This window comes from Microcaecilia unicolor, chromosome 1 (assembly GCF_901765095.1).
Source record: "Microcaecilia unicolor chromosome 1, aMicUni1.1, whole genome shotgun sequence".
Taxonomy (NCBI): Eukaryota; Metazoa; Chordata; class Amphibia; order Gymnophiona; family Siphonopidae; genus Microcaecilia; species Microcaecilia unicolor.
In genome coordinates, this window is record NC_044031.1 from 5,855,804 (window position 1) to 5,880,566 (window position 24,763).

The following is a 24,763-nucleotide window of genomic DNA, read 5'->3' on the forward strand; positions in this document are numbered from 1 at the left end:
ACTGTGCGTGCCAGAAGGCTCTGGCAAAACTTTGTCTATTTTTGCTATGAAAATTGCCATTCCTGGGGCCACCATGGACGTTGACCCATCAGTGAGAACAATCAGCCTGCTGTCCTCGGCGAATACCTGCTACAGGTATGTATTTTCGCTTTACAGTAATCTAGTCTTGATGTTATCATGGCATGCACAACTGAGACAAGGCTTGCCTTCTCAATGCAAGGAGATAGGAAGCGTAGTTGTCCCAAGGCAGCGTAGTTGTCCCAAGTGATAGAAGCAGCTCTTGAAGGTTGCTTGGATTTGGGGAGTCAGAGTAAGTGTTGAATCTAACTGTATTCCAAGGTTCCTGACTTGTGATTTGAGGAGGAGTTCATATTTTCTAAAAAAGATTTTGATATCAGGTATGTCCCCATTTGTGTCAGGGACCCAGAGAAGCTCAGTTTTACTTGGGTTCAGGTAAAGTTTGTTGTGCTTAGTCGCATCTTTTTATTTAAGAAATGAACAAAGACATATCTTCTCAAGAAACCCAATGAGTATTCCATACGCATTAATAGTTATCTGCCAACCACTGTAAAACACAGCATTATATAACCTTGTAAATGTAATTGAATCAATGCATCCTCGAACAGCTATTAAATGTGAGCCACATTGAACTGAAACTCATTTTTGGATAACTGTGGGATCCAAGTATGAATAAATAAATAAAAAATAAAATAAATTATTGAATTGATGTTAGACAGGTAATCAGTTTATTCAAGGCTGTAGGTAAGTCAGGTTGAGTGGGTATGAGTAGCTGCACATCATCCACATAGATGTAGAACTGAGTGTCCATTGACCGAATCAACTCAGCTAGTGGCTTGAGGTAGATATTGAACAGAATAGGTGACAGTATCAATCCTTGTGGTACCCCACAGGTCAGTGTCCATGGTGGTGATGAGTTGCTGCCAAACATTATGGATTGTTGCCTGTCTGATAGGTAGGATCTGAACCAGGCAAGTACTGTTCCATTGATACCTGTTTCTGTCAGTCGTGTTAGCATGATATTATGATCCACAGTGTCAAAAGCTGCTGAGAAGTCTAGCAGTACTAACACCGAGGCAAATCCACTATACTGCACCTGTGTGTGTTTAGCCTCTCTGTGCTTCAGTATGCTTTCTGCCTGTGTCCTGTAGTTGTGACATCTACTACTGCCATTAAACATTTCTATAGTGCTACTAGACTTACGCAGCGCTGTACAAATCAACATGAAAAAGACAGTCCCTGCTCAACAGAGCTTACAATCTAAATTGGAAAGACGAACAGACAGCTAGGGGTGGGGAAATTGCAGTGGTAGGGGTGATAAGTGAGAGTGTTGAGTAAGAGAGTCATGGTTAGGAGTCGAAAGCAGTAGCAAAGAGGTGGGCTTTAAGCCTAGACTTGAAGACAGCCAGAGACTGAGCCTGACGTACTGGCTCAGGGAGTCAGGGAGTCTCTGTGTGCTGGCTGCTTCCAGCATGGCTCTAATTGCTCCACTATACTGCACCTGTGTGTGTTTAGCCTCTCTGTGCTTCAGTATGCTTTCTGCCTGTGTCCTGTAGTTGTGACATCATCAGTCAGGGCCTTGATAAGGAAGTGGTGTTCTTCCATTCAGGGCCTTTGCATCTCCAAAGGTTGAGGTTAGTTTGTATGCAGTTTGCCCACAACTCTACACCATTACCATAGCTCTTATGGGTGAAGGGGGCACCTACATGTGGGTACAGTGGGTTTTTTTTTTTTTGGGGGGGGGGGGTTTGTAGCGCTCCCATTTACCACAAGTGTAACAGGTAGAGGGGGGGATGGGCCTGGGTCCACCTGCCTGAAGTCCACTGCACCCACTAACAACTGCTCCAGGGACCTGCATACTGCTGTGATGGAGCTGGGTATAGCATTTGAGGCTGGTATACAGGCTGGGAAAAAAAAATTTTTAAGTTGTTTTTTTTTTTTTTTGGTAGGAGGGGGTTAGTGACCACTGGGGGAGTCAGGGGTGGTTATCCCCGATTCCCTCCAGTGCTCATCTGGTCATTTAGGGCACTTTTTTGGGACTTGTTCGTGAAAAAAAAGGGTCCACAAAAGTGACCTAAATTCGCGCTAAGAACGCCTTTGTTTTTTCGATTATCGCCCAAAGGCGCCTATCTCTGCTCAGCCGATGAACATGCCCCAGTCCCACCTTCACCATGCCTCTGACACCCCCCCCCCGTCAACTTCACCCGTTTCCCCGACGGATTGCAGTTGGAAACGCCCAAAATCGGCTTTCGATTATACCGATTTGGGCGCTCACGGGAGAAAGACGCTCATCTCCTGATTTGGGTTGAAATCTAGGTGTTTTTCTCTTTCGAAAATAAGCTGGAGTATCTCTTAACTCAAAGAGAGCTGTCAACAAAAAACGCTGTCAGTGCAGGGGCATGCGCACTGGCGCCTGTTTATATCAAGGATCTCAAAGCGATAGATTGCCGACGTCATAGTACCCGTAGGTCCTTACAGATGTAGAAAATGTATATTTGAGCACGGTCCCATGATTTGTAAGCAGATAAAGTAGTTATTCTGTTGCCAAATTGTGGAGGAGTGGCCTAGTGGTTAGGGTGGTGGACTTTGGTCCTGGGGAACTGAGTTCGATTCCCACTTCAAGCACAGGCAGCTCCTTGTGACTCTGGGCAAGTCACTTAACCCTCCATTGCCCCATGTAAGCCGCATTGAGCCTGCCATGAGTGGGAAAGCGTTGGGTACAAATGTAACAAAAATAAAATAGATACTATTGGAGATTCTACATGGAATGTTACTACTATTGGAGATTCTACATGGAATGTTGCTATTCCACTAGCAACATTCCATGTAGAAGGCTGCGCAGGCTTCTGTTTCTGTGAGTCTGATGTCCTGCACGTATGTGCAGGACGTCAGACTCACAGAAGCAGAAGCCTGAGCGGCCACATTGATGATCTGCAAGGGCCAACTTCTACATGGAATGTTGCTACTATTGGAGATTCTACATGGAATGTTGCTACTATTGGAGATTCTACATGTAATGTTGCTATTCCACTAGCAACATTCCATGTAGAAGGCTGCGCAGGCTTCTGTTTCTGTGAGTCTGACGTCCTGCACGTATGTGCAGGACGTCAGACTCACAGAAGCAGAAGCCTGCGCGGCCACATTGGTGATCTGCAAGGGCCGACTTCTACATGGAATGTTGCTAGTGGAATAGCAACATTCCATGTAGTATCTCAAATAGTAGCAACACTGGAGGAGTGGCCGAGTGGTTAGGGTGGTGGACTTTGGTCCTGGGGAACTGAGGAACTGAGTTCAATTCCCACTTCAAGCACAGGCAGCTCCTTGTGACTCTGGGCAAGTCACTTAACCCTCCATTGCCCCATGTAAGCCGCATTGAGCCTGCCATGAGTGGGAAAGCGCAGGGTACAAATGTAACAAAAATAAAATAGATACTATTGGAGATTCTACACGGAATGTTGTTACTATTGGAGATTCTACATGGAATGTTGCTACTACTGGAGATTCTACATGGAATGTTGGAGATTCTACATGGAACGTTGCTACTATTGGAGATTCAACACAGAATGTTGCTACTATTTGAGATTCTACACCGAATGTTGCTATTCCACTAGCAACATTCCATGTAGAAGGCTGCGCAGGCTTCTGTTTCTGTGAGTCTGACGTCCTGCACGTATGTGCAGGACGTCAGACTCACAGAAGCAGAAGCCTGCGCGGCCACATTGGTGATCTGCAAGGGCCGACTTCTACATGGAATGTTGCTACTATTGGAGATTCTACATGGAATGTTGCTATTCCACTAGCAACATTCCATGTAGAAGGCTGCGCAGGCTTCTGTTTCTGTGAGTCTGACGTCCTGCACGTACGTGCAGGACATCAGGCTCACAAAAGCAGAAGCCTGCGCGGCCACATTGGTGATCTGCAAGGGCCGACTTCTACATGGAATGTTTCTACTATTGGAGATTCTACATGGAATGTTGCTACTATTGGAGATTCTACATGGAATGTTGCTACTATTAGAGATTCTACATGGAATGTTGCTATTCCACTAGCAACATTCCATGTAGAAGGCTGCGCAGGCTTCTGTTTCTGTGAGTCTGACGTCCTGCACGTACGTGCAGGACATCAGACTCACAAAAGCAGAAGCCTGCGCAGCCACATTGGTGATCTGCAAGGGCCAACTTCTAGTGGAATAGCAACATTCCATGTAGAATCTCAATAGTAGCAACAGTTGAGGAGTGGCCTAGTGGTTAGGGTGGTGGACTTTGGTCCTGGGGAGCTGAGGAACTGAGTTCCATTCCCACTTCAGGCACAGGCAGCTCCTTGTGACTCTGGGCAAGTCACTTAACCCTCCATTGTCCCATGTAAGCCGCATTGAGCCTGCCATGAGTGGGAAAGCGCGGGGTACAAATGGAACAAAAAAAAAATTGAGAAACAGATGGCTGAAAGACTTTTGTGTTGAGTTTCATAACTTACTAAAAAGAACCTTTTGGACAACTAAATTTTTGTGTGGTCGAAATACAGAACAATTCCAATCAACCATTATACAAATTGTGTGTGGAAAAGATGTTCTAAATCCATTATAACTTGATTCGTTCAAATTGCAAACGAAGTCATCAGAATAAGTGGTATTCTAATTCTGCCACCGCATATTTATGGCTGATTTATTTAAAAGATGTGCTGGGTTACAAGAGGCGTGGAAACAGTGAATTATATCATAAATCGTGTATAATAACATTGCCGAAGGGTTACAAGGTAAAGTTTGCCTTTTTGCGGATGACACCAAGATTTGCAACAGAGTGGACACCCCGGAGGGAGTGGAAAACATGAAAAAAGATCTGAAGAAGTTAGAAGAATGGTCTAACGTATGGCAATTAAAATTCAATGCGAAGAAATGCAAAGCGATGCACTTAGGAAGTAGAAATCCAAGGGAGGCGTATGTGTTAGGCGGGGAGAGTCTGATAGGCACGGACGGGGAGAGGGATCTTGGGGTGATAGTATCTGAGGACCTGAAGGCGACGAAACAGTGCAACAAGGCGGTGGCCGTAGCGAGAAGGTTGCTAGGCTGTATAGAGAGAGGTGTGACCAGCAGAAGAAAGGAGGTTTTAATGCCCCTGTATAAGACGTTGGTGAGGCCCCACCTGGAGTATTGTGTTCAGTTTTGGAGGCCGTACCTTGCGAAGGATGTTAAAAAAATGGAAGCGGTGCAAAGAAAAGCTACGAGGATGGTATGGGAGTTGCGTTCCAAGACATATGAAGAGAGACTTGCTGACCTGAATCTACAGTGGGGGAAATAAGTATTTGATCCCTTGCTGATTTTGTAAGTGTGCCCACTGACAAAGACATGAGCAGCCCATAATTGAAGGGTAGGTTATTGGTAACAGTGAGAGATAGCACATCACAAATTAAATCCGGAAAATCACATTGTGGAAAGTATATGAATTTATTTGCATTCTGCAGAGGGAAATAAGTATTTGATCCCTCTGGCAAACAAGACCTAATACTTGGTGGCAAAACCCTTGTTGGCAAGCACAGCGGTCAGACGTCTTCTGTAGTTGATGATGAGGTTTGCACACATGTCAGGAGGAATTTTGGTCCACTCCTCTTTGCAGATCATCTCTAAATCATTAAGAGTTCTGGGCTGTCGCTTGGCAACTCGCAGCTTCAGCTCCCTCCATAAGTTTTCAATGGGATTAAGGTCTGGTGACTGGCTAGGCCACTCCATGACCCTAATGTGCTTCTTCCTGAGCCACTCCTTTGTTGCCTTGGCTGTATGTTTTGGGTCATTGTCGTGCTGGAAGACCCAGCCACGACCCATTTTTAAGGCCCTGGCGGAGGGAAGGAGGTTGTCACTCAGAATTGTACGGTACATGGCCCCATCCATTCTCCCATTGATGCGGTGAAGTAGTCCTGTGCCCTTAGCAGAGAAACACCCCCAAAACATAACATTTCCACCTCCATGCTTGACAGTGGGGACGGTGTTCTTTGGGTCATAGGCAGCATTTCTCTTCCTCCAAACACGGCGAGTTGAGTTCATGCCAAAGAGCTCAATTTTTGTCTCATCTGACCACAGCACCTTCTCCCAATCACTCTCGGCATCATCCAGGTGTTCACTGGCAAACTTCAGACGGGCCGTCACATGTGCCTTCCGGAGCAGGGGGACCTTGCGGGCACTGCAGGATTGCAATCCGTTATGTCGTAATGTGTTACCAATGGTTTTCGTGGTGACAGTGGTCCCAGCTGCCTTGAGATCATTGACAAGTTCCCCCCTTGTAGTTGTAGGCTGATTTCTAACCTTCCTCATGATCAAGGATACCCCACGAGGTGAGATTTTGCGTGGAGCCCCAGATCTTTGTCGATTGACAGTCATTTTGTACTTCTTCCATTTTCTTACTATGGCACCAACAGTTGTCTCCTTCTCGCCCAGCGTCTTACTGATGGTTTTGTAGCCCATTCCAGCCTTGTGCAGGTGTATGATCTTGTCCCTGACATCCTTAGACAGCTCCTTGCTCTTGGCCATTTTGTAGAGGTTAGAGTCTGACTGATTCACTGAGTCTGTGGACAGGTGTCTTTCATACAGGTGACCATTGCCGACAGCTGTCTGTCATGCAGGTAACGAGTTGATTTGGAGCATCTACCTGGTCTGTAGGGGCCAGATCTCTTACTGGTTGGTGGGGGATCAAATACTTATTTCCCTCTGCAGAATGCAAATAAATTCATATGCTTTCCACAATGTGATTTTCGGATTTAATTTGTGATGTGCTATCTCTCACTGTTACCAATAACCTACCCTTCAATTATGGGCTGCTCATGTCTTTGTCAGTGGGCACACTTACAAAATCAGCAAGGGATCAAATACTTATTTCCCCCACTGTATATACTCTGGAGGAAAGGAGGAACAGGGGTGATATGATACAGACGTTCAAATATTTGAAAGGTATTAATCCGCAAACGAATCTTTTCTGGAGATGGGAAGGCGGTAAAACGAGAGGACATGAAATGAAATTGAAGGGGGGCAGACTCAGGAAAGATGTCAGGAAGTATTTCTTCACAGAGAGGGTGGTGAACACTTGGAATGCCCTCCCGCGGGAGGTGGTGGAGATGAAAACGGTAACGGAATTCAAACATGCGTGGGATATGCATAAAGGAATCCTGTGCAGAAGGAAGGGATCCTCAGAAGCTTAGCTGAAATTGGGTGGCGGAGCAGGTGGGGGGGAAGAGGGGTTGGTGGTTGGGAGGCTAGGATAGTGGAGGGCAGACTTATACGGTCTGTGCCAGAGCCAGTGATGGGAGGCGGGACTGGTGGTTGGGAGACGGGAAATACTGCTGGGCAGACTTATACGGTCTGTGCCCTGAAAAGGACAGGTAGAAATCAAGGTAAGGTATGCACATATGAGTTTATCTTGGGCAGACTAGATGGGACCGTGCAGGTCTTTTTCTGCCGTCATCTACTATGTTACTATCCTGCTTATAATCGAAAGAGGAAAACGCCTATATTGCGACCCAAATTGGGAGATAGACGTTTATCTCCCAAAAACGAATAAATCGGTATAAGCGAAAGCCGATTTTGGACGTTTTCAACTGCACTCCATCGCGGAAGCGTACAAAGTTGACGGGGGCGTGTCGGAGGCGTGGTGAAGGTGGGACTGGGGCATGGTTATCACCCGAACAGAGATGGGCGCCTTTCGCCGATAATGGAAAAAAAGTATGCGTTTGTAGCTAGAATTTAGGGTACTTTTCCTGGACCCTGTTTTTTCACGAATAAGGCCCCAAAAAGTGCCCTAAATGACCAGATTACCACCAGAGGGAATCGGGGATGACCTCCCCCAGTGGTCACTAACCCCCTCCCACCACAAAAAATGATGTTTCACAACTTTTTATTTTCACCCTCAAATGTCATACCCACCTCCCTGGCAGCACTATGCAGGTCCCTGGAGCAGTTGTTAGGGGGTGCAGTGGACTTCAGGCAGGTGGACCCAGGCCCATCCCCCCCCCTACCTGTTACAATTGTGCTGCTTAATGCTTAGTCGTCCAACCCCCCCAAACCCACTGTACCCACATGTAGGTGCCCCCCTTCACCCCTTAGGGCTATAGTAATGGTGTAGACTTGTGGGCAGTGGGTTTTGAGGGGGATTTGGGGGGCTCAACACACAAGGGAAGGGTGCTATGCACCTGGGAGCTCTTTTACCTTTTTTTTTGTTTTTGTAAAAGTGCCCCCTAGGGTGCCCGGTTGGTGTCCTGGCATGTGAGGGGGACCAGTGCACTACGACTCCTGGCCCCTCCCACGAACAAATGCCTTGGATTTATTCGTTTTTGAGCTGGGCGCTTTCATTTTCCATTATCGCTAAAAAACAAAAACGCCCAGCTCACAAATTGTCGAATAAAACATGGACGTCTATTTTTTTTTGAAAATACGGTTTGGTCCGCCCCTTCACGGACCCGTTCTCGGAGATAAACGCCCATGGAGATAGACGTTTTCGTTCGATTATGCCCCTCTATGTAACTGTTGTTTTGCAACCTATACAGTTTTGAAAGTAGTGGCAAAACATCGACGTGTAAAAAAATAGATAATAATAATAAGGTTAATATGGATGTCAGATGATGCCTTCGAATCAACCTATAGATTTGATAGTGCGTACCATGGACACTCATCTAATATAATAAAACGCACCGTGAACGTTCTAATGAGGACAACGTTCTGAAGTCACTCAAACATTTCTTAGGGTTCGTGGATTCGTGGTGTGAAGCCAGCCAGGCTGCCAGCCGTCTCTGCCCCGCCCTCGTGTCAAACGTCATGACGTCCAGGGCAAACGTCATGACGTCGACGGCGCAAAAACAACAAAAAACAAAACGCAGCGTCAGGGAAGGAGGCGGCGCTCCCGACGTCTCTAGCCTTCCCTTCGCTGTGTTCCGCCTTCTTCTGACGTCAAGGATGACGTCAGAAGAAGGCGGAACACAACGAAGGGAAGGCTAGACGTCGGGAGCCCCGCCTCCTTCCCTGACGCTGCGCTGCCGGAACCGCCGCCACGGAGGTAAATTAAAAAAAAAAAAAAAAGGGATGTAGGGGGAAGAGAAGATGGTGGGCAGTTGAACAATGGGAGCGGGAGGGCAGAGGAGAAACGACAGCAAGGATGCGAAGGGGGTGGGACATGCTGGGACATGGGAGACAGCAGAGCATGGATGCGAGGGGGGGTCATGGAAGGGAGAGAGGGGAATTGCTGGAAAAGGATGAATGGAGGGGGCAGGGGACAGAGAAGCATGGATGGGCATGGATTGAGATGGCAGGGCTCAGGGAGAGAGGGGAATTGCTGGAAAAGGATGAATGGAGGGGGCAGGGGACAGAGAAGCATGGATGGGCATGGATTGAGATGGCAGGGCTCAGGGAGAGAGGGGAATTGCTGGAAAAGGATGAATGGAGGGGGCAGGGGACAGATGGGCATGGATTGGGAGGGCAGGGCTCACACTCTCTCTCTCATATACAATACCTTTCTGACTCTCACTCTCACACACTCTGTCTCACACTGTATCACATTCACTCTCTATGTGCCACACAGTCACTCACACACTCGCTTGGTCTCATACACTCACTCTCACAGAGAATCTGTGTCTCACACACACTCTCTCTCTCGCACACACACACACACTCTCACACTGTCTCACATACACACTTGCACACACTCTCATTCTCACACACACACTCTCACAAACACACTCACACCCAGACTCACTCTCTCTCTCACACACACACACTCACACTTTCACTCTGACTCTCACACAGTCACTCTCACATACACTCTCCCAAACATACACACTCCGAGGAAAACCTTGCTAGCGCCCGTTTCATTTGTGTCAGAAACGGGCCTTTTTTACTAGTATATATATATATGTCTTTCTTTCATAGGCATTTATCATAATGGTAAAAAACTCCTCAAAGTCTGACATATTGATATTCACAAAAAATATTAATAACTAGTAAAAAAAAGGCCCGTTTCTGGAGCCAATGAAACGGGCGCTAGCAAGGCTTTCCTGTGGCCCCCCCCCCACCCGTCGTCGATGTTGGTGAATTGCTCTGCCTCCGCCCTCAACGTCATAATGTTTGACGCGAGGGCGGGGCCCAGAGACCGTGATTTTTCGAGGCTCCAGAGCTTCGAACATACGGACCTTGGCTTCAGTGACGTCAGAAGCCAATAGAACGTTGAGGGTGAGTTTTATATATATATAGATGAGAGACATTCAGACTCATAAAGACATGCTCTTTTCATTGGTAAATGAACTAGGATTTGATATTAAAACCAAAGAACTGGATGGCTGATATATCTCCATGATAGATATCATATTTCGGATCTTTATAAAAACATTTTTTTTAAATGTATTTATTGTTATTAATGTTATTTTTGTTACATTTGTACCCCGCACTTTCCCACTCATGGCAGGTTCAATGCAGCTTACATATTATATGCAGGTACTTATTTGTGCCTGGGGCAATGGAGGGTTAAGTGACTTGCCCAGAGTCACAAGGAGCTGCCTGTGCCTGAAGTGGGAATCAAACTCAGTTCCTCAGTTCCCCAGGACCAAAGTCCACCACCCTAACCACTAGGCCACTCCTCCACTGTTGCTACTATTTGAGATTCTACATGGAATGTTGCTATTCCACTAGTGAAGTCGGCCCTTGCAGATCACCAATGTTGCCGCGCAGGCTTCTGCTTCTGAGAGTCTGACGTCCTGCACGTACATTCCATGTAGAATCTCCAATAGTAGCAACATTCCATATAGAATCTCAAATAGTAGCAACATTCCAAGTAGAATCTCCAATAGTAGCAACATTCCATGTAGAATCTCCACTAGTATCTATTTTATTTTAGTTACATTTGTACCCTGTGCTTTCCCACTCATGGCAGGCTCAATGTGGCTTACATATTATATACAGCTACTTATTCGTATCAGGGGCAATGGAGGGTTAAGTGACTTGCCCAGAGTCACAAGGAGCTGCAGTGGGAATCGAACTCAGTTCCCTAGGATCAAAGTCCACTGCACTAAACCACTAGGCTACTCCTCCACTGGAGCTGATACTGTGATGTCATAATGCCTCATTCCACCAATCCCTGAGCCAACCTCATCAGTGATGTCACAATGGCTTGATTGCCCGATACAGTTCCCCAGGATCAAAGTCCACTGCACTAACCACTAGGCTACTCCTCCACTGGAGCTGTGATGTCATAATGCCTCATTCCACCAATGCCTGAGCCAACCTCATCAGTGATGTCACAATGGCTTGATTGCCCGATACTTGGCTCACTTCTGATATTGTGATGTCATAAGGGAAAGGGGAAAGGGAAATGGGACTTGATATACCACCTTTCTGAGTTTTTGCAACTACATTCAAAGCGGTTTACATATATTCAGGTACTTATTTTGTACCAGGGGCAATGGAGGGTTAAGTGACTTGCCCAGAGTCACAAGGAGCTGCAGTGGGAATCGAACTCAGTTCCCTAGGATCAAAGTCCACTGCACTAAACCACTAGGCTACTCCTCCACTGGAGCTGTGATGTCATAATGCCTCATTCCACCAATGCCTGAGCCAACCTCATCAGTGATGTCACAATGGCTTGATTGCCCGATACTTGGCTCACTTCTGATATTGTGATGTCATAAGGGAAAGGGGAAAGGGAAATGGGACTTGATATACCACCTTTCTGAGTTTTTGCAACTACATTCAAAGCGGTTTACATATATTCAGGTACTTATTTTGTACCAGGGGCAATGGAGGGTTAAGTGACTTGCCCAGAGTCACAAGGAGCTGCAGTGGGAATCCAGCTCAGTTCCCCAGGATCAAAGTCCACTGCACTAAACCACTAGGCTACTCCTCCACTCACTCCAGCATTAAGAGCCAACCTCATCAGTGATGTCACAATGGCTTGATTGTCCGATACAGTTCCCCAGGATCAAAGTCCACTGCACTAACCACTAGGCTACTCCTCCACTCATTCCACCAATAAGAGCCAACCTCATCAGTGATGTCACAATAGCTTGATTGCCTTGGTTCACCTCTGATATTGTGATGTCATAAGGGAAAGAGGGAAAGGGAAATGGGACTTGATATACCGCATTTCTGAGGTTTTTGCAACTACATTCAAAGCGGTTTACATATATTCAGGTACTTATTTTGTACCAGGGGCAATGGAGGGTTAAGTGACTTGCCCAGAGTCACAAGGAGCTGCAGTGGGAATCGAACTCAGTTCCCCAGGACCAGTCCACCACCCTAACCACTAGGCCACTCCTCCACTCTCTGTTCATAATGTGAATGCTCTTTGGAGGATGGTATCATCAATAAATGAAAATCATTAACATCGAAAAACAACAACAGGATGCCACAGAGACAGAAATGGGGGGGCCTCAGAGAAAAAAAAAATCAAAAAATCATCAGAGAAAAACTGATGAATCCATTTCTGCATTCAATCCAGCGGGGAAGATGGTATTACGTTCGAAGATGGTTCTCTGTTCTTGTTGTAATAAAATGTTCTCTATATCGCTTCCCCACCAGGATGCTTTGATCTGTTTGAAGACAACAAAACGGAGATCTGTAAAGGTATGAGAGTAGTCAATGCAATGTTGCACCAGCGGTGCCTGCAATATTATGTCTCCTAATGTAGGGGGGCAGCTTGACTGTTTTGCTGAAACTGGAGTCAGTTTATACTAGAGTTAGATTTTGCTGTAAAGGACAATCTATTGTGCTTAGCTAAAAGAAGAAAATCATAAGAGATCTACAACCTATACTCCAGGAGGATGAATTACTGAAAGAGATATTCCCATCCCCACCAGTACTGGCCTTCCGACAGCCACCCAACTTAAAACACAAGCTAATCAGAAGTAAACTTCCATCACAGACTGAAAAGGAACAGAAGGGCACACTTCCCTGTAATTTATCCAGTTGCAAACTATGCCAAAATATTTCACAGGACCCCACAGTTACCCACAAAGGAAAGATATTCAACATAAAGGGATCTTTCACTTGCTCATCTTCCAATGTGGTATATATCATTCAGTGTAAAAAATGTAACGAAGGATGCTATATTGGAGAAACAGGCCAGATGCTTAAGACAAGATTCAATTTACATAGACATCATATGAACAATACAGCCAGTAGGGCCCCCACCCCGGTGGGACAGCACTTCACAGAACCAGGACACTGTACCAGTGATTTCACAGTGAGAATACTGAAAGGTAACTTTAAAACCATACAAGAACGTAAGACCTTTGAAGTCAGAATGATTGAATATTTTAACACCCAACAGAAAGGACTTAACAAGGATCTGGGGTTCCTAGCCCATTATAAACCATAAAGCTGTATGTCTCTGTTGATCATCCCACCCCTCACCTATCCACACCCATCCTGTTAGAATATCAATGATATGCTTTGATGTCCCCATGCATACCTCCGACCCACCCCCATCCTCCCACCCTGTCAGACTATCATAATAATGCTTGAATGTTTTCACTTATATACACTGTCAGCTAGCACATTTGCTTATTTCCGATCTGACGAAGAAGGGCAACCTTCGAAAGCTAATCAAGAAATGTATTAAGTTATGTCCAATAAAAAAGGTATCATCTTATTTTCTTTTCCATGTTTTATTTTGTTTGATTTCTATTGATAACCCTAAAAGAAGCTGTAACTTGTAACATGGCAACCATTAACTTTGCTTTTTCTGTGAAATACATTTTCTCTCCGTCTGTGCCTTTTCTGAAATGTAAGGCTTGCAAGCTGACAGTTAGCTCAGAGGAAGCAGCTGTAACCAGATAGCAGAAACCAGCTGGAACTTGTGCTGCTTATCAGTATATTGCCTTATATGGTATATGCAATGCCAAATAACTGTGAATAGACTAGAGACCAGTGTTGGAAATAGAGGGTTGTGTGCAATACCAAACATAAGTTTCGTTTCCTGGGTTTTGTGTAAGACCCTCTGTCTGTAACTGCGCATGACTACTGATCAGAGTGTATAAGAACGAGTGTCAGGTGACGCTCGGGGCGCAGTATCCTGAGTCTGAACTTAGTACTGTGTCAGCTAGCTAATAAATGTTACACTAATATTACTTCGATGCTCAATCATCCTGGTTTTAATTTTTCTAATGGTTTCCCCCAAATAAATCAGCTCACATGGACAAAGAATAAGATATACCACACCCCCAGTGCTACAATTACAGGAGCGCTTTAAAGGATAGTTTTTTCCTGTCCGTGGGTGGATCAATACTTGGGTGTTTAAAGATGAAGTGCATACCGAGCATGACCCACATGGTTTGTGTCCAGTATTTGGTGGTGTAGTAGATGGTATAACAGGAAGAGCTGAGGGAGCTGGTTATGACATTTGAGGCTGGCAAAAAATGTTTTTTAATTTTTTTTTTGGGTGGGAGGGGGTTGGTGACCACTGGGGAAGTAAGGGGAGGTCATCCCCGATTCCCTCCGGTGGTCATCTGGTCAGTTCGGGCACCTTTTCGAGGCTTGGTCGTAGAAAAAAAGGGACCTTTTCGAGGCTTGGTCGTGAAAAAAAAAGGGACCAAGTAAAGTCGGCCAAATGCTCGTCAGGGACGCCCTTCTTTTTTCCATTATCTGCCGAGGACGCCCATCTGTTAAGTACGCCCCCGTCCCGCCTTCTGTACACTGCCGACACCCCCGGGGAACTTTGGTCGTCTCCGTGACGGAAAGTAGTTGAGGACACCCAAAATCGGCTTTCGATTATGCCGATTTGGGCGACCCTGAGAGAAGGACGCCCATCTCCCGATTTGTGTGGGAAGATGGGCACCCTGCTCTTTCGAAAATTCCCCTGGTTATCTACTAATGACTTAGCTTTAATTCTTTACATCGGCCTGGGTCTGCTCAACAGAGTGCCTCGGTTTTGCTCTGTTGACAGCAGACCCACGCCGATATAAAGAATTAAGCAATTAGTGAATCGAGCATCTGAAGCCTTTTTCCTCCATTAGAAAAATACCTCCATTCGTATAGAGTCATACAATGCAACTTATTTCATAAACAATTCTGGAAGTGACTCGTTTTAAAGTTGCAGCCGTGTAATTTCTCCTATGACAGTTCACCTTTGCCAATGTCATTTTTTAGGTTCTTTGGGTACAGCCCTCATCTCAAATGCCCTGTGTTCTCTGCCGTTCTGTGGAAAACCGCTTCAAGGACGCATGTGGATGTCTGGAATTTCCACCCATCCGAGGAAAATTCCTCTCTTGGCCTAACTATTCACTCCACACTAATCCATACACAAGTTAAATTTTATTTGATACAGCGACTCCATAGTTAAAATCTAACTGGTTTACGTGGAGGGTGGGGGAGGAAGAGGGAAAATCACAATACCCACAAATCTAGTAAAAGAGGCCCGTTTCCAACAGAAAGGAAACGGGCGCTAGCAAGGTTCCAGGGCCCCCTCCCTCTCTCCCTTCGTCCTCAGAGCACCAGGCACCCCTCCCCCTCCTCCCCCTTTCCCTCCCCCTCCCTCCCCCCTCCCCTGTCCGAGTTCCAGGACCCCCTCCCCCCCCGCTCTTCAAGTTCCAGGGCCCCCTCCCTCTCTCCCTTCGTCCTCAGAGCACCAGGCACCCTCCCCCTCCTCCACACCCCTCCCTCCCCTCCTCCCCCTTTCCCTCCCCCCCCTCCCCTGTCCGAGTTCCAGGACCCCCCTCCCCCCCGCTCCTCAAGTTCCAGGGCCCCCTCCCTCTCTCCCTTCGTCCTCAGAGCAGCAGGCACCCCTCCCCCCTCCTCATCCACACCCCTCCCTCCCCCTCACCCCCCTTTCCCTCCCCCTCCCTCCCCCTCCCCTGTCCGAGTTCCAGGACCCCCTCCCCCCCCGCTCTTTAAGTTCCAGGACCCCCCTCCCGCCCCTCCTATTCGAGTTCCAGGACTCCCCTCCCCTTCCAGTGGAGTTCCAGGACCCCCCCTTCCCCCTCTGTCGTTTCAGGACCCCCCTCCCCCCCTCTGTCGTTTCAGGACCCAAATCCCCCCCTTCTGCCCCTCCCCTTCGTAAGAACCGGCTGTTTAAAAGTTTTTACCTCCTGCACGCACGGACGCCGCTTCAGACAGCCTTTGCTTTCGCTTCTGTTGCAGCTGTTCCTGTGGTCCTGCCCTCATTTCCTGTTTGCGGAAGGGCGGGATCACAGGAACAGCTGAAACAGAAGCGAAAGCAAAGGCAGTGTGAAGCGGCGTCTGTGCATGCAGGGCTTCACTGTGGCCAGCGGACTGCGAAGCAGGAGGTAAAACGTTTTTGGGCAGAGGAAATCGGAGAAAAGGGGGGGGGGGGTGTCGAACTCGGACGGGAGTGAGGCCGTCGGACTGGAGCTTCCGGTGGCTACTGCTGGGTTCTCTTCCCTCTCACTTCCCATTGGTCCGCCCTGTGATGTCATCCCCAGGGCGGACCAATTGGAACTGTGTTACGAACCCAGGCATCCAGACGGATGTGCAGAGCTGCAAATTATTATATAGGATATAACACAGGTACAAGATGCCACAGTCTGTTCCAGGTCACGTCTTGGTTGACAATTTTGAACCTCTATGGCTTCTTCAAATACTGTCAAGTTGATCCTGATGTACACCATTGGGACATGTCCATGTACACAAAAGATGCGGACATCAGTGGCATAGCCAGACTTCGATGGGAGGGGGAGGCCAGAGCCCAAAGTGGGGGGGGGGGGGGCACATTTTGGCCTGCCTCCCCAGTGCCGCTTCTGCCATCCCCTCCCCACACTGCTGCATGAAGGTACCTTGGCTGGCGGGGGCTGAAGCATTTATCCCGCACTGGTCTCGCATTGACTGTCCTGTTCTGAGTCGCACTGTGCACGTTCATTTTAATGAAACTGAGCATGCGTGAAGGTGGAGGAAGGTGAAGGTATCTATACAACTGAAAAGTTGAAAGGTATTCCTCATCAGTGAATTCATATCAGTTGGTCATTGACTGCATTATAACTAATGACAGATTATGTCAGGTGTACCCTAATGGTCAGTACAGTGGGCTTGGGGAAATCACTTAACCCTACATTTTCTTAGGTTAGAGGACGATGGAAAACCAGGGGTTTTAGTGTTGGCGGAAACTGAATCTCCAGCCAAAATTCACCACTCAGTTTCGGCCCGAAACAAAGCTAAAACCAAAACCATTCCCCTCCCCCCCTCAGTATTGGGCAGATCACTTCTTCCCCCCCCCCCCCAAGAGGAGATGAGAGGAATGTGTGCTCTCTCCCCCCAGGATTGTTCTGGGAGGTGTGGCACTTGGGGGTGGTGGAAGGGTTAAGATTTGCCTAGGATGACAGGGGACCCACAGAGCCTCCACCAGCTTAGTGAGTCCTTTTGGATTTTCTTTGACTCCTCCCTCAAAAGGATTGGAGGAAGGGCTTTTTAACAGAGTACTGCAGAGATAGTTTATACCCCCTTCCATATAAAGATCTGGACAGATGTCTCCAGTTCCCTAAAGCAGATACTTTGGTGATGGTGGTGATGGTGATGGAGAAGACCATTATTCCAGTGGGGAGCAGTTTGGCTCTGAAGGATTTCATTGATAAGAAGGCAGTGCAAGGTGATCAGCTGGCAATCTGTGGTGGTTATGTAGCAAAGAGCGATCTGGAGTCAGAAGCGAACTTCCTAGTGGAAGTGCTAAATGCCTTGGGCCATAGAACTGGTCAGGAGATGCAACCTGCAGGCCTCAGCTCTGCAAGATCCCCTTTCAGGGTTGGTTGTTTGGGAAGGAGTGTGAAAAGCCAGTCAAGAACCTGGGAGAACCTGGGCTTCAGAGCCTCCCTGAAGACAAGTCATGCTCAGCAGCTAGATGCATGGAGCCAGTTCTACTCAATGAGGTGCAACGCCTAGGACTCAAAAGAGACAGTCCTTTTGAGGGGCTAGGAGGACTATGGGCCCTTCCTCCTTCTGCTCCTCTGCTGCAAAGGTCTACAGCGAGGAGCAGTGGACTCTGTCCATAGGGGTATAGGTGGGGTGTGTCAGCTATTGTTGTCTAGGGTTGGTCCCGGGGTCCACTTCACAGAGGCAGTGGGTTCCCAAAGAATACGCAATCCACACGGATTTGGATATATAAAGTATATTCTATTTGCATATATGTATTGGCACACAGCACTTAGTACAGGAAAAAGGGTACAAGCTGTCTTGGGGTGTGTATTTAGAGGGAGGGAGAAAGAAAGGATAGGGTGTTTGTTCATAGGAAGAAAGAAACCTTGGACTAGGGCTGTCTGAGAAGGGGGGGAGCAGAGCCAGGTGCTCTGGTGGCTAAAGATGGAGGTGTGCAGAGAAAGAAGAAGAAGAAACAAAGACAGCCCAGCAGAGTCCCGTGCCCTCTGCTGCAGAGAGAAAGAAAGAGGGAGACCTAGTGCCCTGGACACAGAGAAGTGCCCGGGACAGAGAGAGGGGGGGCAGTAGACCCCAAGCTGAGCTCTGTGCTCTGCTGCACAGAGAAAGACAGAGAGCGAGAGAGAGCCCTAGTGAGCTTTGCTTTAGAGGGAACAGGAGCAGAGAGAGATCAAAAACTTCTCTTTCCCAGTTATTTCCTTTACAGACTTCTGAAGTCAGGAAAGGTGACAACTTTGACAGGTTGTCCTGGAGCCACACTGTCTAGCTTTGGTTGCTCTGAAGCCCTGCTCCCAGATGGAACAAAAGGTATGTTAATCAAGAGTAATTGAGAAACCAAAGGGCTATCAGGCCTCTCTGAGCACCATTTGGCCCATTTCATCCTCAATGGTTCCTGTAGGAGAGGGGGGAGAGTTTATCAGAGGTCAGAAGGTGGTTTAATATTGTCAAACTGATTATAAGTATGTCCAGCAATAATTTTGACCTCCTGCAATCCTGACATCTCCACACCTCTTTTTTCTTTCTTTCTTTCTTTATTTTCTGGGAGGCAAGATGGAAGCAAACCTGGGTACCTGATCTGTCACTGTAGTGACAGACTATTCCTGTCCTCATACCTCCAGATATATTTGTTCCTGCTTGTTCATATCTCCACAGTAGTGAGATGTTTAAATCCCAATATGAGTCCAAACCTCGTGGCTTAGGTTGGGCAGTCCTTAATATGCCACCTTACCCGTCTTAGAGCAGAATGGACAGTGCATAAGGGATGCAGGCATTTGGGAGGTTAAGGCCTACAGGTACCAGGATGCCCAGTTATACAAAGCTCAAATTAACCTGCCAGACTAGAGTGGCTCCAAAGTAGATGATGGGACTGTTAAAAAAAAAAAGCCAAATTACCATGCCAGATTAAAAATGTAAATGCTGGGAAGGAAAGTAGTGTGTATGTGTGTTTGTGTGTGCATAGCTGCCTTATAGGGGTGAGGGTATTTTATAGGTTAAACTTTGCACAGAGTTGTACATATGTCTAAGTTTACAACACATGAAAATCATACCAATGCATAGTTAAAATAATGATAGGGTGAATTAAAGCATTAAAGACATGATCAGCAGTAGGTGAATATCCAAAGAATAGTTCCCATACTGAGACATGGGAGTCTTGTACCCAATTTTGACCAGTTTGTCTAATTTGGCCATTCTCATAAGTGATGGAATGATTCACTTCTGTGGAGGTTGTTTTCAAATGGTCCATATAGGCATGGAGTTCAGTAAAGTTCAATAGATTGTGTAAGGTCTCTTCTCCCATGCCCAGAGGGAGTGGATGTACAGCGTATGGAATAAAATCTGGAATGTCAAGAGAGTCATTGGTAACCAGAGGTGCAGAATATGTTGTCTCATTAATGGTGATGGACACCAGGGGTGTATGACTGCACCAAGTATTGTTCTGTAAATAGTTCGAACTGTACAGCACAGTGTTCTTAGGGAGGCGGATGTCATGTACTTGGGGAGCAATAGAGGAAAGAACAGATTAAAACAAAAGTGTCCAGCTCCAAGGTAGTACACCCTATGTGAGACAGTGGGTGAATACAAAAGTTCAACAGGAGCTGTCACTCTCTTTAAACTGATGAGGTTCACACTGGAAATGAAAGGGTGTCCGCTGGCACAGGCTAGGGTCCATTGGTCTGAATGATGTCCAGTCATTGTCCAGGGGCTGCACCCATGCGAGATGGTCCAGAGGATACATTATCACATTATTAATTTGCACACCAATATTAACTACCGGGTAAATAACTGTATGTTGTCCTGACCATGGGACCAAAGTACAGATAGAGCATCCTTGTTGTGAACAGATTGGAACACTAACCGTCCACCAATCAAGGTGAGCTATAGCAAATTCTGGTAATTTGGTGCTAGCCATCTGAACAAGAGATGGTGGCCAGTGGCCTAACTTAGACGTGATTAGAATTTCCTTTAATGGTTTCCCCTCCTGGAACAAATTAATATCTGAGTGGTAGGGGAGGTGGGGGGAGGAGTGGTAGGTAAACAAAGTACATCAAAAAAGAAAGAAGTCTCAGTAATGTGCTGTTGATTACTTTGAATCCACATATAAGTGATCTGCCAAGTCCCTTTATCCTGACAGGAAATATTGTATAGAATCAAGGCAGGAGGGCCTAGAAAGTATTTCTCTGGGGGTGCAATCAATTCTTGTGTTCTGTCTAGGGAAGTGGAAATTGGTGGAGTCCACTTCGCGTGCGTGATGTTCAGGGAATAGTAGACTGGTCTGTCTTGCACCGAGCACAAACTCAGGATAACCAGGTCTTTTCTTTCAGGGAATGGTGGGGGTATTTCTTGATAGCGATATACCCCATCTGTGCAATTGGTCCAACCAATTGTGCATATTCGGACGATAGTTCCTGTAATGAGACTTGGGTAAAGGAGAACACATATCACACTAAACAGAAAATGTGCCATACTAGAAGCACACTGATTATTAAAGTATACTAACTAACTTACTTACTTATAAACTTACTTATATAACACCTCCACAGAAATAATGTTTACTAAGTATTATTATCACTATTGAATGCTTGTATCAACTATACAGATACTATACATTATGAGTGGCTATTATAGTTACCACTCTTCAAACATCTTTTGTTCAGAGGGCAGCGACTGTGCTGTTTTCAGGAGTCAGTCGTCTGTGCTGTTTTCAGGAATCAGTCGTCTGTGCTGTTTTCAGGTGGAATCTGAGAACAAAACTGGTAACCACTAATTATCCATAAGGTTTCAACTGAGTGATGTGTTTCCAACATCGCTGGTTGTCTGGCCTTAGGATCTGATATAGGCTTGGGCCTAGAGCATCTGTAACCAAGTATGGTCCATCCCACTTTGCTGTGCCAAAGGGGAGGTTTGGTCTAGGGTTTAGGAGCATGACCTCCTGCAGATAATCCCTAGACTTTTCTGTGTTTGCCAGCACAGTGGTCTGGATTTCTTTTAGGCAAGAACTACAGTCTGATCCTCCGGGAGAAAAGGGTGTAACAGGTTTTCCCATCGAGGCATTGGCCTGCCCATTAAGGCTTCATAGGGGGCAAAACCTGTGGACTTACAGACATTGGCTCTGATACGCATAAGGACCAAAGGGAGGGCCAGATCCCAATTTTTCCCTGTCAGATTCAGCATAGGGCTGAGATGTGCTTTGATTGTTTGATTCATACGTTCTACCTGCCCCGCTGCTTGGGGATGGTACGAAATGTGCAATTGCTGTTCTATGCCTAGAAAATCAAACAATTCCTTGACTAGCTGAGAAACAAAAGCAGGACCATTATCAGATTCAATAGTCTTAGGAATTCCCCAACGTGTACAAAATTGCATAGTTAGGACCTCAGCTGTGGTTCTAGCAGTTTGATCTGATACAGGAAAAGCTTCTACCCAGTGGGAAAAAGAGTCCACTACTGTGAGTAAAAATCTGTTTTTCCTAGCTGTTAAAGGGAGAGGGCCCACATGATCTATCTGTAGTCTCTCAAATGGTCCCCGTTGTGGTGCTCTCATCAGCTGTCCCCTTTTCTTTTTAGGTTGTCTCCCAAATGAAGCACAAATCACACAGGAGGCCACATGATCCTGTATGTCATGTTTCATTTCTGGCCACCAGACCAACATCTCTTCAGTTTTAGGGTGCCCCATGGGACCTGCTCCATGAACCCAATGCATCCAATCTTTCCCTTGCGCTCTGGGGATAGCTATAACCAATCCTTCCTCCTTCTTCACACACAGTATGTCTTTCTGTATAGTGAGTGTGAGAAAGGGTGTATGCTGGTAAGTGTTATCTGGGGTTTGTTGCACTGGAAAGCTCTGCGTCATTCTCCTGCAGTGTACTGAAATAATCTGGTGGTACCACCTGATCGTAATCAGTGGACCGTGTGGCCGTGGCTACCATCCGTGTCTGCTCATACCAGGGCCATATAGGGCCTACATGACATGCTTCCTTCGCTAGTGAATCCGCTAGAGTGTTTCCTTTCACTAAAGGGCCTTTCTTTCTGTGTGCTTTCACCTTCACTAAATGAACTTTCTGAAATTTTTCACTGAGTTCTTGTGCCATAGCCCATAGTGATGAATGTTTTACCACGGACCCATCTCTGGATTTAAAGTTGTGGCTTAACGCAATGGCACTTCTGAATACATAATCTGAATCTAAGATTATCTGTATTTCATGGTGAGAGTCTTGATAATGCTGCAAACAGGCCACAAAGGCAGCCAGTTCACAGTATTGTGCTGAGGCTGACCCACATGAGTACTGCCTTTGCAGAATTACTTTGTTATCTGGGCCCAGTTGTACAATTGCAAAACCTGCTAATCTCCTTCCTCCCTCACATTGGCTACTGCCATCAATATATACTGTAGGAAGAAAAGGGGATATTCTATCCAGCCAGAACATGTTTTTCACAGGTTCCCATTTTAAGTTCTGGAGCAGAGAGAACTCTGGAAAAGAAAGCAATTGGCCGGTCTGTCCCTCCTAAGCGCTGTGTTAGGGCAGCTCCTATACTATTCTCACCAACCACTGGGTATAGGAAAAAATTCTGCTTGTGATCTGGGGGAGCAAGGACAGGAGCCGAAGTCAAAGTCTGCTTGAGTTTAGTCAATGCCTCTGTGTGCGCTGCCTCCCAAATATATTCTTTACGTTTAAGCAGGGAGTATAGTGGAGCAGCATAGTTGTGCATAAAATCATGGCAGAACCCTGTAAGCCCTAGAAATGATTGGAGGGATTTCTGGTCTGTAGGAAGAGGTAATTTCTGTATAAGATCTATTCTCTGAGAATCTATGGATTTCCCTTCCTGGCCAATGGTGACTCCTAGAAAGGAAACCTGTGGTTTACAAAGCTGAGCTTTGGATAGATTTACTTTAAGTCCAGCTTCCAAAAGAGCTTTTAAAATCTCTCTTACATGGGCCCAGTGGTCAGATTCAGTTTCAGATTGAATTAAAATGTCATCAACATATTGGATTATATTGTCTCTACAACACACCTGAGCTAGGGCTTCCTGCATGTATTTGTGGAAAATGGATGGAGAATCCTTATAACCCTGAGGTAACACAGTCCATGTGTACTGAAATGCTGTTTTGTACTGGCATTCTGGGGCCAGGGGCAGGCTCCAAAACCCATTTGAAATGTCTAGGACAGAAAACAATTTACAGTTGGGGTTTAATTTAGAGATCATTGCCAGGTATGAGGCTACCCCGGTACCACAGATTTGGATACTTGATTTAGGGCGCGGAAATCTATGGTCAGTCTAAAGGAGTCTCCTGGTTTAACTATTGGCCATGCTGGAGAGTTGCATGTAGAAGAGATCGGTCTAATTATGCCCCTCTCTTCCAGTACCTGTATAATCTTAGCTACGGGTTCTATCGCCTGATGAGGTACTGGATATTGCTTTTGTGGCGGAGGATCTAACAGGATTTCTGTGGACATTCTGCCACATTCTAGTTTGTCTTGTGCCCAGACAGGGATGTCTATAACCTCTGTGGGAATTACACTCAGATCATACTGCTGGTCAGCTTTTGTGCATTGTGTGGCCAAATGCATGGGAATTGCTTCGTGCACCAAAACTGTAGACATTTTTGCAGATCCAATACATTGCCACAAGGTAAGAGGATGTGCTGGAACAACAGGCAAAAGGAAGATTGCCCGCTTCAGGCAAGGGACAGGAACACCCACTGCTGGCAGACCAATCACCTCGCTGGTTACACATGGCAGGTGGGACTCTGGTCTGGGGTGCAGTCCCAAGCTGGCTTGCCTGCTTCACGCAAGGGACAAGAACACTCACAGCTGGCGGACCAATCACCTCGCTGGTTATACATGGCAGGTGGGACTATGGTCTGGGGCGCAGTCCCAAGCGGGCGGATGCGCGGCCACGCTAAGGGCGGAGTCAAGGCTGGCCGTCGCGTGGGCGGAGATGCTGGCTCTCTAGCTGGATAAGCATGGCGGAGGGCTGGAGCATCTGCAATGTCCAACCCAAGGCTTGGGTGCTTCCTAGGGGCAGTTTAATGTGTTGTCAATAAAGCTGTGGCCATTTATTCCCAAAAATCTGTCTCATGCCTGTTTTGTGTGTGCTTGAGGGGAAAAGTGAGGGAGGGGGCGCGAGAGTGTGCAGCCTGCCTATGTTATAGCCATATTGAGGACATCAATTCCAATTATTTCCTTGGCTGCATTGGTTTCCAAAATTTACATCATCATGTTCCCTCTGCATCTGCACCGGGATACCCCATTTAACTGGGATAGCCACACAGTTGGTAACTGTGTCATTGACCCCTTGGATTTGATATGTTTGCACATTTTCCTGGTCTGAAGTGGGAGAAACCTTGCTTGTAAAACTGATTCCAGCCCCTGTGTCAATCAACGCTAATTTATCCTGACCCCCTATCCTG